This window comes from Python bivittatus, unplaced genomic scaffold (genome assembly GCF_059951505.1).
Source record: "Python bivittatus isolate LINGU-HERP-01145 unplaced genomic scaffold, Pbiv_v1 ctg000040_np1212, whole genome shotgun sequence".
Taxonomy (NCBI): domain Eukaryota; kingdom Metazoa; phylum Chordata; class Lepidosauria; order Squamata; family Pythonidae; genus Python; species Python bivittatus.
In genome coordinates, this window is record NW_028277032.1 from 4,661,609 (window position 1) to 4,674,203 (window position 12,595).

The following is a 12,595-nucleotide window of genomic DNA, read 5'->3' on the forward strand; positions in this document are numbered from 1 at the left end:
ACAGTAAGGTGTCAGGGAGAAAGTAGAAATGTTTTTCTCTTCCTTTTCCGGAGCTACAGGGAGAGAAGAGGCAGGGAGGAGGCTCGCATCACGACTGATGACCGAGAGCTTCCCAGCAAACGAGCTTTCTGAGGGGAGCAGATTCAGCAACAGCAGCAGCAAAATCTGATCACTAACCTTTTTCACAGAATATGTCACTGGAATGTTGTGGATTGCCTAATAGTTTTTCCCTTATTATTTCTGGATACATAAATCATTAGTTGTATTCCTGGAAAAGTTAAGAACTGCAGAGCTGGAAGGGGTCCTATCCTGCCGTCCCCCATCTCCTACATGATGTTCTTGTCACAATCACTCTGCAAAGTACATTAAGCAGAGAAATGTGGGCTTGTCTGGGCACTATCCCACTAAGGCTCAAGTGAGCAGACTTGGGGATTCTCAAGTCTTTCTGTTTCGTGAGAACCTCAGAATCCACAAACTGGGATCAGGGGCAAAATGGTCCCTCCACCTAGCTGAATGAAGGCACATGGCTAAGACCAGGAATTGGTCCGACTGAGCCAAGAGCACCGGGTGGATTTCTCCCAGTATTCCTGCCTGGGATTTCTTATCTTCACTACAACACTGGCCTTTTGTGGTTGCAAAGAGCTGAGCAAATCAGTGCAGCAGCCATAAAAACCTGGAAGGCATCCAGCAGATTAGTTAAGGAAGACCCCCCTTTTGCAAGGCAAGTTGGCTGCCTCTAATCAAATTATTCTCCTCAAGGTCTTTCCCACACTAAGCACTAGAAAATTGTTTCTTGACTAAGCAAAACAAACAACCTGACACTTTGGTTTTTGTAGGATGTCCCAGTGCAGGTGCCCCTGAGAGCTGTTAGATATTAAAAACATGTGTAAATAGGCAGGCAAATAAGCAAACAATAATTAAAAATGCAGCTGGATAAATTGAATGCCAATGAGTCTCTGTACTACACCAGAACTATGGAATAGCACAGGTCTGCGGCAGGCAGATTCTGAAGCCCAGGCCCAAATACATGTATGCATTCACAACAAATGTCTGCTACGATATCCAGATTATTTGGCATCTCTGTGAGATGCCTGTCAGCCTTGCAAGGTAGACCAGACAGGAAACCCCAGCAGATGAGCTAGTTCTACTTACCTTACATTCTGTTACATTAACAGAGTCTTGCAAGTCTGAAAGTACATCTCCCCCCCCGTCCCCTTTACAGCCCAACACTAGGGCACCCCAACACTCTTCCGAGCCTCTCGCCCCACCCACAGTCCTGCTGCAGGCTCAGCTGCCTTTTATCTGACTGTTCCCGTGGCTGCATCTCGTTGCCCTGTCTCCCAAGGTCATTCCCACAAACCATCACATCGCCATAGTCTTCCCTTTGGTCCCAGGTGGGCCCATCTTAAGTTGTGTCCAGTCACCTTTGGATGGTATGTGGCATCTTCTCCCTAGAGCTGGAGGAGAATGAGAAAGAAAAGTCCCTTTTCACAGAGAGGGAAGATCTCAGATATGGGAGAAGGATGCTGTTGTGATGAGGAGTTCTTTTACCTGATAAATCTGGTGACTTTTGCAGCCATTCATGATAACTGGATTTGGCAATGGACATTCACGCCTTAGTTACGTCCCATTTTGACTTCTGCAACATGCTCGATGTGGGGCTATCCTTGAAAAGTGTTTGGAAGTTACAATTGGTGCAAAATGGAGCATTAGGTTGTTAAACAGTGAAAGGTTGTCCTCTGACTTAGACAATGCCTGTCCTGAAAGATCTGTGTTGGTTGGCCATTGCCTACAGGGCAGAATTTATGGCATTGCCCTTGGCCTTTGAAGGGACTGCCTTTGCTGCATGGTTGTTAAGACTAGCAGGAGAAGTTCTCTTGGACAGAAGGTGCCCCCACTGCCGGCACGTTTTTCTGGCATGTGAGAGAGGACCTTCGCCTGTCTCGCTCCCAGGCTATGGAATGCACTCCTTCAAGGCCGTAAATTTGGCTTCTACTCCTTCAGCATTAAGAAAATCTGTAAAGAGTTTTCCCTTTCACCAAGCTTCTAATTATAATTTTGCAATAGTATTAATTTTGTTTTTAACTTTTCATATTTTGTATTTAAAATATTGTTTGTCACCTTGAATACTTGCCAAAGAAGGAAGTTTCAATCAGTCAATCAGCTCAATAACTAACCTTTACATTTGCAATGCTCTACTACTACATCTCAAATGGATGTAATGTTAGACATTGATGGGCTCTGCATGCACCAAACCACCTGCTTTGCAGCCACATCGTGGATGAAGAGCTGGAGGGATCTCCTGCTTTGGCACCTGCTGATTCAGACCTTTCACTCAGTAGTAATTTGGACCTGGCTGTTAGCACTCAACAGATGTTTGAGAAATAACAATTCCCTTGGGAGGGGAGGGGTTCTTTCGGATACTCTGGAATTGAGAAGGTGGTTGGGGCCCTTTTGCAGTAGTCAGCCAGCCTGAAGGATCAGCCAGGATCAGCCCATAGTTACAAGCCATTTCTTCTGCAGGATGTTGCCTCCAGAGTGAGAGGGAGCAGGTTGGCCATTTAGGAAAAGGAGGAGAGCAAAGGAACTCAGCACCTGCTCTGAATGCATGCTGTCTTCAGGGGCAGTGACCTCTCTTTCTGACCACCCAAACACAGCCTTTAGTTTTGGGCTTGTCCTCCATCAACTTTCTACAGCATTCCCGGGTGTCCTTGTAATGCTCTGCAAGCACAATTTGGGTGAGTTCCACCTCCTCTCTTCATTTTCAGTCACCCCAGTTCAATAAAAAGGGACAGCTTATCCCTCCCTCTCTCCTTTTCTCCCTCCACACATACTCACTCATGGAAACGCAGAGCATTTTGTCCCCTCAACACACATACTGAAGGGTTGACCCTGGGGGTCTAATTCCAAGAGTGACTCTGATCTGAGGACAGACCCAATGTCCTCTTCCTCTCCACTGCCCCCACCCCCAAGGAATGTTCCTCCTTGTGGGGTCCTTGAGCCTGCATCACTCTTCACAGATTATGTGAACTCTCCAACACCTTCTCACAGAAACTTTTGAATCCTGGTAGGCTTGGTGGGAGAGGTTCATCAGAAGTCTGCAGGAGGTCTTTGCTTAGCCCTATATCAGGGCCCAACCTTCATTTGCAGAGCTTTTGCTGAGGTCTCTGGGTGAGGAAAAAAAGACCTGAAGGTTAGATGCAAAAATAAGGCAGGGCGATGTCTAAAAATCTAAGTCTAAAAATATCACCTCTCTGTGTAATGTCAGTCATTCACCACTGTGCTCCAAGCAAAGGACTGTCCTAAGACTGTTCTTCTCTGCTCTCCTGTTGGCCCCACCCTTAGCCCAGTGTGTGAACTTAGCCCAGCTCCATAGTCTTCTTCCGTTACATTTTTCTTCTTATCACACTGGTGTTTTCTAAGTAGCACATGTAGCTTCATGGGGATTTACAGCACCCATTAAGCAAGAAAATAGGGTGTTTCAGCAGAAAAAGAATGTTATTGTCATCTATTACTTCTGAGGGGAATCTTTACCTCCCTGATTAAGAGTTATTATTGCAAACAATGCAGAATGCAGACTAGAGAGTGCCAAATTGTGCAGAAAGGTGGTCTGTTGCCTTCTAGCTGCAAGAAAAAAGATACTTTGCCAAAGTGATTTTCCCCCTAATCTGTTTGCCTGGAGGAATAACTGTGGATGATCTCCAGCTGAGCTCAAACGACCAGGCCACCACTGTCTATTCCTACCTGTACTGGCTGCAAATGGCTTATTTGGAGAACACCTCTTTCTTCTCTCCCCCTTTCCAAGATCAGCAGTAAAAGTTCAAAACCCTGTCCCCACGGCTCCCAAGCTGTGCACCATGGCCCCCCAGGGCAACCCAGCAAACTTATAGGGGCACCACAGGATTGCAAACTACTAGCTCCAGGTGGTTCACAGTTTTGGCCTAGGGGGACTGTGAAAAGATTACCAAGACACTAAGGATGCCATGAACCAACAAATTTTGGGAACCTCTGCCCTCTGCATATACAGTAAGTCAATGAAACATTCAGTCCCAAATAGAAGAAGAACAAACGTTCTTGGTATATTTGGGGACTTTAATTTGAGATGAAACACTGCCAACCTTCGATCTCAATTATGCACCTGACTGGTTCCACTGAGCATCATATGGGCTGAGTTCACTTGGAATTTCTACTCTTAGGTTGAATGCCCTACAAGATGACTTCTACAGGGTGAACCATGGGGAAGGAATGGCTAGTCCAGCCAGACTGGATCTCTTCAAACTCTGCATAAAAAGTCAAACATGCTTTCCAAGATGTAGGTCTGGCATGCTGCGTGGATTTTAGAGCAGTAATGAGGTCATATGCAGTGAAAGAGGGATCCAAAGAGAACTTGGAAGCAGCGAGTTCCATCCAAATCCAGAGAGAGAGAGGGAGAGAGGGAGAGAGGGAGAGAGGGAGAGAGGGAGAGAGGGAGAGAAGAAAGAAAGAAAGAAAGAAAGAAAGAAAGAAAGAAAGAAAGAAAGAAAGAAAGGAAGGAAGGAAGGAAGGAAGGAAGGAAGGAAGGAAGAAAGAAAGAAAGAAAGAAAGAAAGAAAGAAAGAAAGAAAGAAAGAAAGAAAGAAAGAAAGAAAGAAAGAAAGAAAGAAAGAAAGAGCATGGAAGCAGGTAACAACAAACCGCTTCTGTATTCCTGCCAAGTAAAACCGCACAGATGTATGTCCATGAAATCTCAGGAGTCTAGCTTGACTCAAAGGTCACTGAAATCCACTTGGCATTTTCAGGCTAATACATTGAAGAATAAATTCCTTCCCTCGTGGGCTTAGAAGATAACCTAATTGGGTGAAGAAGCCTGAATGCCCCCTGCTTGCCTATGTGTGTTTTACATCAGTGATGACCCCCACCCACCCAAGTGGAGCTGTGGTAGTGCTGCTCTTTGCAGCCCCTTCAGATCAATTGGCCAAGGGGGAGTTTTGTGTAAGTTCAGAGTGGGATGGACTGAGGGGTCAGGTCCATGCGGTTGGTCCCACATGAAGAAAGGAAAAATGGTTCCAAACTCCCTCTCTTCCTCCAGATCTCACTTTCATCTGAATTCATATCCTGTTCTGTATTTAACATCAGTGTCACCCCTTCTTGTTCTATCCTCTTTTCCATATTTAAGGATTGTTTTTGATAGCCATTCTCCAGAATTATACTGCTAATAAAAAAATTAAAATGGAGCTTTTGCACCTCCCTTTGAGAAAACTAAATTTAAAGCATTTAAGGTAGGTCTATATTTTATCTACTAACCTGTTGGTCTCTCTGAAAAAGTGGATCCCTGTATATTAATAACCTGGAAAAATCCTGAAAGCCTAAAGCAAAAAATAAATACTAGACATTTATTTCCTGGGAGTGATATTAGTGTCATTCTTATGGCAGGATGTTGCTTAATGGGGGAATCAGTCCCCAACATGCCTATCTTCCCCCTTCCTGCCACTAGCAGAAAGTGGCTGGAAAATTAAATAGTGATCAGGGAATGATCCAATTTTCTACAGAAGAAAGATAACATGGTTGACTCCAAAAGCTCAGAGGTGATTTTGTGGGAATCCTCCTGCTTTTATTTTTTTTTACAAAGGAAAGGGGAGCTCCCATGCTTCCTCTTTCCCTTCCTGGGCCATTGATGTTGCTTGGAGAGAGGACTCCTGAGGCACTGCACCCTTCCTGCTGTCGAGAGGCACACTCCGCCAAGAGGGCTGCAAATGGAAGGACCCAGTCTGAGCCTGGGAGAGAACCAGTCTTCCATCCTGCTGATAAAGACTGTGGTAGCCACTGGGGTTCTGCTTGCTTACAAGTCCTGCCGTACACAGAAACATTCTGCTTCTGCCCCCGAGACACTGTCTGTAGTCTGGACATGGCAGATTGGAAGCCAGCAAAACTTCTGGAGAACTAGGTGTCTGTTCTTCCTGAACCTTCAGCACAGCTAGAATCTGCATCAGTTGCTTAAACAGGCAGGCTTCCAGCTCCCATTTCATGTTCCAGAGCTTAGAAACGGCAGGGAGGCACTGGAGGTCAGGTCAAGTAAGGACAACAGAGAGGAAGGGTGCAGTGTTGCAAAGGTGGGTTTGGAACATTGTGGCATGGAATCCAGGGTGGGGTAGTAGAGCTCTGTGCATTTGGTAAAGCAGCAGCAGCAGCAGCATAGGAAACACTCTTGAGCTTTAAACAATTTTTCTGTCCAGAGGCCAGCTTTAGGAACATGTTACCAGCTTTGTCAGAGGATCGCCAATCTTCCATCTGTCATACTTTGAGATGGACACCGTTTGATCTGATGTACTTTGCTGACTTGCACTTTGTCAATATGGTCATTGAAGAATTGCATCAGTGGCCAGCAACATTGCTCTGTAGCTCAGGCTCCATTTCTCTTCTTCAATCTTGGGGGTATTGCTTAGGTTATTTTAGATTATTAAGTACTGGACATTACTTAGGAACAGATGAATTTGAGTTCAGCAGCTCTCAAAACACTAAAACATATTCAAGCAAGCAAATTTTCCTCAAGCAAATGTCAAACCCAAGAAAGCCCCTTCCTTCTCCTCTTCCCTGCTCCCATCCTTCCTAATCTTTCATTATCAGACATGAAAGATTTTTTGAAGGTTATCTGGATTTTGAGGGAGGCTGTTCTACTTTGTTCCACATTGGTTGCTCTTCATGCAAAATGCTATTAATGGCATTGACTGTGCAGTAATTCACGACCATTTCCCTGATGCATTTTTCCTTGAATCAGGGAAGTGGCAACCACAAGGTGGTCTGAATGCCATTGGCGGGGCTGGGCTGAGCTGAAACTGAAATGGCCTCCATTTAGGAAACAGGCCGTTACTGCTATGCCAGTTCAAGCATGACTCTCTGATCTCCAACACAGTGCAGCAACCTGCACTTAGAAGGCTGTTATTGAATAAGGGTTATTGAAGAGGAGCGGCTGTTGCGGGAGCTCTCCAGCAGCTGACGTTCCTCCTCCTCCTCCCCCCATTGCCACCACCCTCTAGTCACTTGTTATGGCCTTTCCTCACCCACCTTTTCTTCCTTCCAGCTTCCTCTTCAAGAGGATCACTTTTTTCACTCCTACTCTTCTCCTTTACATTCTAACAACATAATTAACCAAGCCAGAGTCAAGGTAGCATCTTGTAGCATGTCAGAACTGGGGCAGCAGCAGAGAACTTGTTCTGACTGAAAACACCTTCAGGGTTCAACTATCCCCCCCATGGCCAGCTATGTTGTGTGAATAACAAAACCTAGAAAACTATCACCCCTACTGCAAGAAAACAAATTGGCGATGCAGAACAGCTGAAAATGCAATGATCCCTGGTGAGGTCAAGCAGCAGAGAACACTGACTGGAGCAGGTCCAAGTCACACCTGCTGCCTGAGTGGCCAGTGGGGAAGGGGGCAGTAACGTCATAAAGTCTTGCCAGAACATTCCTGGCACACAGCCTCATGGGAGACTGGCAGGACGGAAGAAAGTCGGGCGAGACACTGATGTGACTGTGCACTCTCATATCCTGTTGTTGGGAGCTATGGTTGGCTCAGTTAGGCATGTCTACAAACCCAGCTTTTGCCAGGACAAAGATATAAAACAGAGGTCTAAGCGTGTTATAACTGTGTTCCTATAACATGCCTAACCAAATAGACTTCAAAGTTAGAAGCTGCCTTTGCACAATATGCTAAGTTAGAGTAGTTTTATTAATCTGTTTGTGGCAATCCAGCCCCTTTAGTCAGTTCACTGTATGGTGCAAACTCAGAAAATGGATCACCTCAATGACCAGGTTAAGTACATTGCACCTATGGAAAGCCTGGCTAGATGGCCAGCTGCTCGGATCCTGTGCTCCTACCTTTACTGGAGAAATAAGAAATCTCCTTCTGCATTGAGCAAAGTGCCCCATATTACAGATGCTGCAGAGCAGAATCTTCAGTGAAAGTTACTTCTTAGAGACAATTTACTGTATGTTTTGGTCTCCCTTCAGAATTCCCCTTATTTATAAAAATTGATAATTTAGTTGTTTATGAATGTTGCCAGTCATTCCAAGTTTGATGTTCTTTAAACACCTGCAAAGAATTGCTCCTGTTCTTTCTCGGTCGGGAGCTCTGATATATACATAGGCGTGACACTGATTTATATGTTTAATATGCTGCATATTCTCATCAATTAGAGTTTTCCTTGTTTTTAAATTGACCCAGGATTCATCTTGGGAAAAAGGCCGGCCTTCCTTCCTTCCTTCCTTCCTTCCTTCCTTCCTTCCTTCCTTCCTTCCTTCCTTCCTTCCTTCCAGTCTCGGACTACCCTAAGGGATGTTCCATCTGCTGCTGATTTTGCTAGCTAGTTAAATAACTGTTTACTAATGTTTCACCTTCACCTTTGTTTCCATATACACTAAATGGTATCACTGACACCTTTTCATCAGTAGCAGAATGAATCTATGGTTGATTGGGGAACCACACCTCCTTCTAGCAGATGAGCACTTAAGCACCAGATGTTTATTGCATCTGAGAAGCATCTATTCAACAATGACAACAAAAAGTAATTTCTGGGAAAATTTGAGCTTTGAGGAGAAAAGAAGGAATAATATGTGCTCCTCAGATGCCCATTCCAAACTTCACATTGGCCTAAATGTGAGTCTCTCTTCAACGCCTTCCACACGGAAGGTCAATGCCAGTCATGCGCTTCAATCAGCCTTCCTTTTGCCCTTTCATCAGCCAGCGACCAGGATCTTTGTATAGTGTTGCTCAGAGCTGATACAATGGACATCAGGTTGGAGAAGCCTGCTGCAGGTGTTTTCCTTTCCAACCTACCTCTTTCTCAGCTGCTTTCCTCTCTTGCTGTTTTAAAATAAAATGTTAATTCTGTGTCTTAATATCCTCCTTTGCTTACAACAACAACAATTAATTGATTAAACTTGTACGCCGCCTGACTTCCAACATCTGTGAGTGGCTCACAACAATCATAACAAAGAAATTATAATAAAACAAACAAAAAAAAAGATAAAAGATGGCAAGGGTGACAAACTGGATAGATGAAGCAAGGGGTCTCTCTTTCCCTTGCCAAAGGCCTGGGTGAAGAGCCAGGTCTTCACAGCAATCCTGAACAACAGCAGAGGGAGGCCATCTGGATCACAGGAGAACCTCATTCCTGGGGTCCCAATGGATGACATTGTTTAATCGAAGGAACCCGGAGCATGCCAAACCTGCAGGATTGAATCAGCCAGACAGATGCTATGGGAGATGGGCAGTCCCTCACATAACCAGGCCCTGTGCCATGTAGGACATGACCAGCACCTTGAATGGCACCCAGAAGCAAACTGACAGCCAGTGCAACCCGCTATCTCAACAGGTCCTGTTTTGCCTACGTTGCCTTTTAGAAATCATTTCCCTTAGTTAGGCAATGTTGTCCAAGCAAGACAGTTTGCAGTCTTCTTGTCTTTGTGAGTATACTGACACTTCTATTTTATCACACTGACATCTTTTGGGAGCTGTTGGTATACTTCTGCCAACTATAATAACTACTTTTATGATAGCAACCTCCATGTTTTTCAGATACTTTGGACTTTCTTGACTTTCTCAACTTCCTTGTTTTAATCATTACTTTTATAAGAAATTCTTTGTTCTTAGGCAGTTGGATGGACATTGCTACTCATGTCCTCATCAGCACTGTCACACACTTATCTACAGCCATGTAGCTGGACATAGCCTTCCAAGAAAGTGGGCCCAGATATTTAAACCAAAACTGGGTTGGGTTTATTTTAATGGAAAAGACTTTTGAGCCATTCTGAAAAATGGGGTGGGATGAAAAGTAAAAGGACATTCCAGATTCAACTTCCAAGTGACATCTTGGACTGATCAGCTGGGATGATTATTCTTTGCAGAAGGTCCTTGGGTTCTTCATCAAGGAAGGGAACCTGGCTTACCTGGTTCCCTGGTAGCCTGAGGATTAGGGGGAAATGATCTGAAGAAGCTGGATGCAGAGCACAACAGCGGTTGATCTCAGTTGTCCTTATGAATTCCCTTGGTGCTTGTTGCTGAAAGCCAACATGACTTCCACTGAGGAGAGCTTCAGGATGGCTGAAATTAGTTGAGATGAACCAGGCTGTATGCACATGCTCACTTCTCATGGCTTTGAGATCTGGCACCTGTACTTGGTCTGGGGATATCTACGTAGACCTGAAACTGCACAGAAACATGAAGCAGAATGTAAGGAACAGCTGCTTAACACTGATGGGTTAAGACAAGCTTGCTTAGCTCTGCATCCTGAGGAACTATTTGCAGGACTGGCCTCTCTCCTTTTGCTGCTAGTGATTGGGAATTGTTAGGCTGCTTATTGTTTCAGTTTTAAACGGTAAGTTCACTTTAGAATATTTTACAACATTTTTATTAAATAAAATTAATGCAGAAACATCACTTTATTAAACACAAATGCACACACACAAAGTACAAAGAAACTCCAAAATGTACTTTCTGTTGTCTTCTTTTTGTGGCCCTGTGCCATCCCTGCTGCGTTGGCTGCCAGTCGGGTTCCAGGTGCGATTCAAGGTGCTGGTTGCTACCTACGAAGCCCTATGTGGCAGAGGGCCGGGACACCTGGGGGACCGCCTGTCTCTGGGGTTTCTGCCTGCCCAGTATGCTCCGGCAGAGTGGGTGGGCTCCAGGTCCTAGGAAGCGGGCCTTCCCTGCTGCGGCCCCCGCCCTCTGGGCCAGCATCCCCCAGGGATAAGGATGGTGCCCCCCGCTCCTGGGGTTCCGGAAAGCCCAGGTCTTAAGAAACCTGGCTCTGGTCCCAGGCCCGGGGTTGATGTGTTGGGGGGGTGGGTCTCCATGTTTGGTTTTAGTGGTTGTTGTTGGTCCAGGCTGTCTTGTTTCATTTTGTGGAGTTTTTTTCCCCCTATAATTTTAGTAAAGATTTTTAAAAAAGAAGATAGAAACTAATACAAAGTGAGAAAAAGAAAAGAAGAAGAAAGAAATGAAAGAGAAAGCTGAAAGTGTCTGCACAGAGGTGGAAAGATCTGGCAGCATCCACAACGGAGGAAGGGCTGGTGAAGGTGACGGAACTTGCTGAGGTGGCCGGACTGACCGCCTGGTCAGAGGAAAGGCGGTCGCTACATCTATTGGTCACTGGAAACCTTCATGGACCTTCATTGGTGAAAAGGAAAAAATGGACTCGTGACTTATAGTTTTGATGATTAGACAGAACAGATTTTAGAAAGAAGAGAGCTATGTGGTTATGCTTATAGAGTAAGAGGTAAATTTATGATGGTACTTATAACTGCTGGGGAAAAGATCCGAAGCTACTTCCTTGTATCTTTTTTCTTTCTTTTCTATTTTTCTTTTACTTTTTTTTCTTGCTTCATTTTATGTGTTCAATTGTTTTAATTAGGATTAGATTTTGTAAGCCACCCAGAGTCTGGCTATATTAAATCTAAATACTACTAATAACCCACGTCAGTAATCTAGTCATTTTTAGGAGAAGCCTTGTGTTTTTTTTAAAAAAAACATGCAATTGCCTTATTTGATTGGTGACATAACTCGGGTCAGGGGGTCCAGTCAAGAGAAGAGCCTGAATTACAAAGATCACTGATTTGCAGAAGGACCCTTTGTCTGTGTGGGGATTTAAAAAAATTGCATATCTGAAGGACAAATTGTATAGTAACCGATGAGGGAAAAGTTTCAGCCCTTTTCCTTCTCTCCCAAAGCAGCAATTACATTTTAGAGAAAGAGTACCTTGGAAGAGTACCTTTGGGAAGGAATTCCCAAATCCCGCTATGTACACAATACACTGGGCTAATGTGGGGCTGGGCATCTGCCATAAGGGAGGTTTGCTCTGGGGAAATCCCAGTGGATAGTCCTCTTATGCAGAGACCTTCATTCAGTCCCCCGTTATCTCGGTTTTTTGAGAAACTGGATCTTAAACTGGCTTCCAAATGAAAAATTTTCAGAAAACGATCACTTTCTTAATCAGCAGTGATCCTTTGGGAAGCCAAGTTCAGAACTGAATTGTTCAGTTTTTTATGCCAAATCTGAAGTGGAAATGAGTGCTGCTATACGACAACTTATGTTCCCCTCCAGCTACTGCTCACATTGAGATCTCTTTTTTACCCTCCACCCCAAACTGCAGCAAACCCCAGGCCTTGTTTTTGGAGTTGGGATCACTTTTGTCAAGCTAATGAGAAATTTTAACTACATTTAGGTAGATCAAATGGAAGGAAAGAAAGATGTTGACTTAGTGCTTTGAACTGGCAAGGAGGCAGAGGTGTGACTCTCGATGCAAAAGCTCATGTTTAATGAAAGCTGTAGAGAAGTTGGGGAACCCTACCTCACCTCACCTCACCTCACCTCACCTCACCTCACCTCACCTCACCTCAGGAGTGCTTAGAGGCTTATCAGCAGTCACACTATGTGAGCTGTGGAGCAACTGCCATGAGAGCCATCCTTCCGTAGCTTGGAGCTGAATGCATGAACTGCCTCCACAGAATAATCTTGCACTTGAAATGACAGAGAAAGCTTGTTTCCACTTCCCAAAGGCCAATGGATAGTCCTCTCATGCAGAGACGTTCTTCATTCTGTTGCAGACAAGAGGCTATCTTCA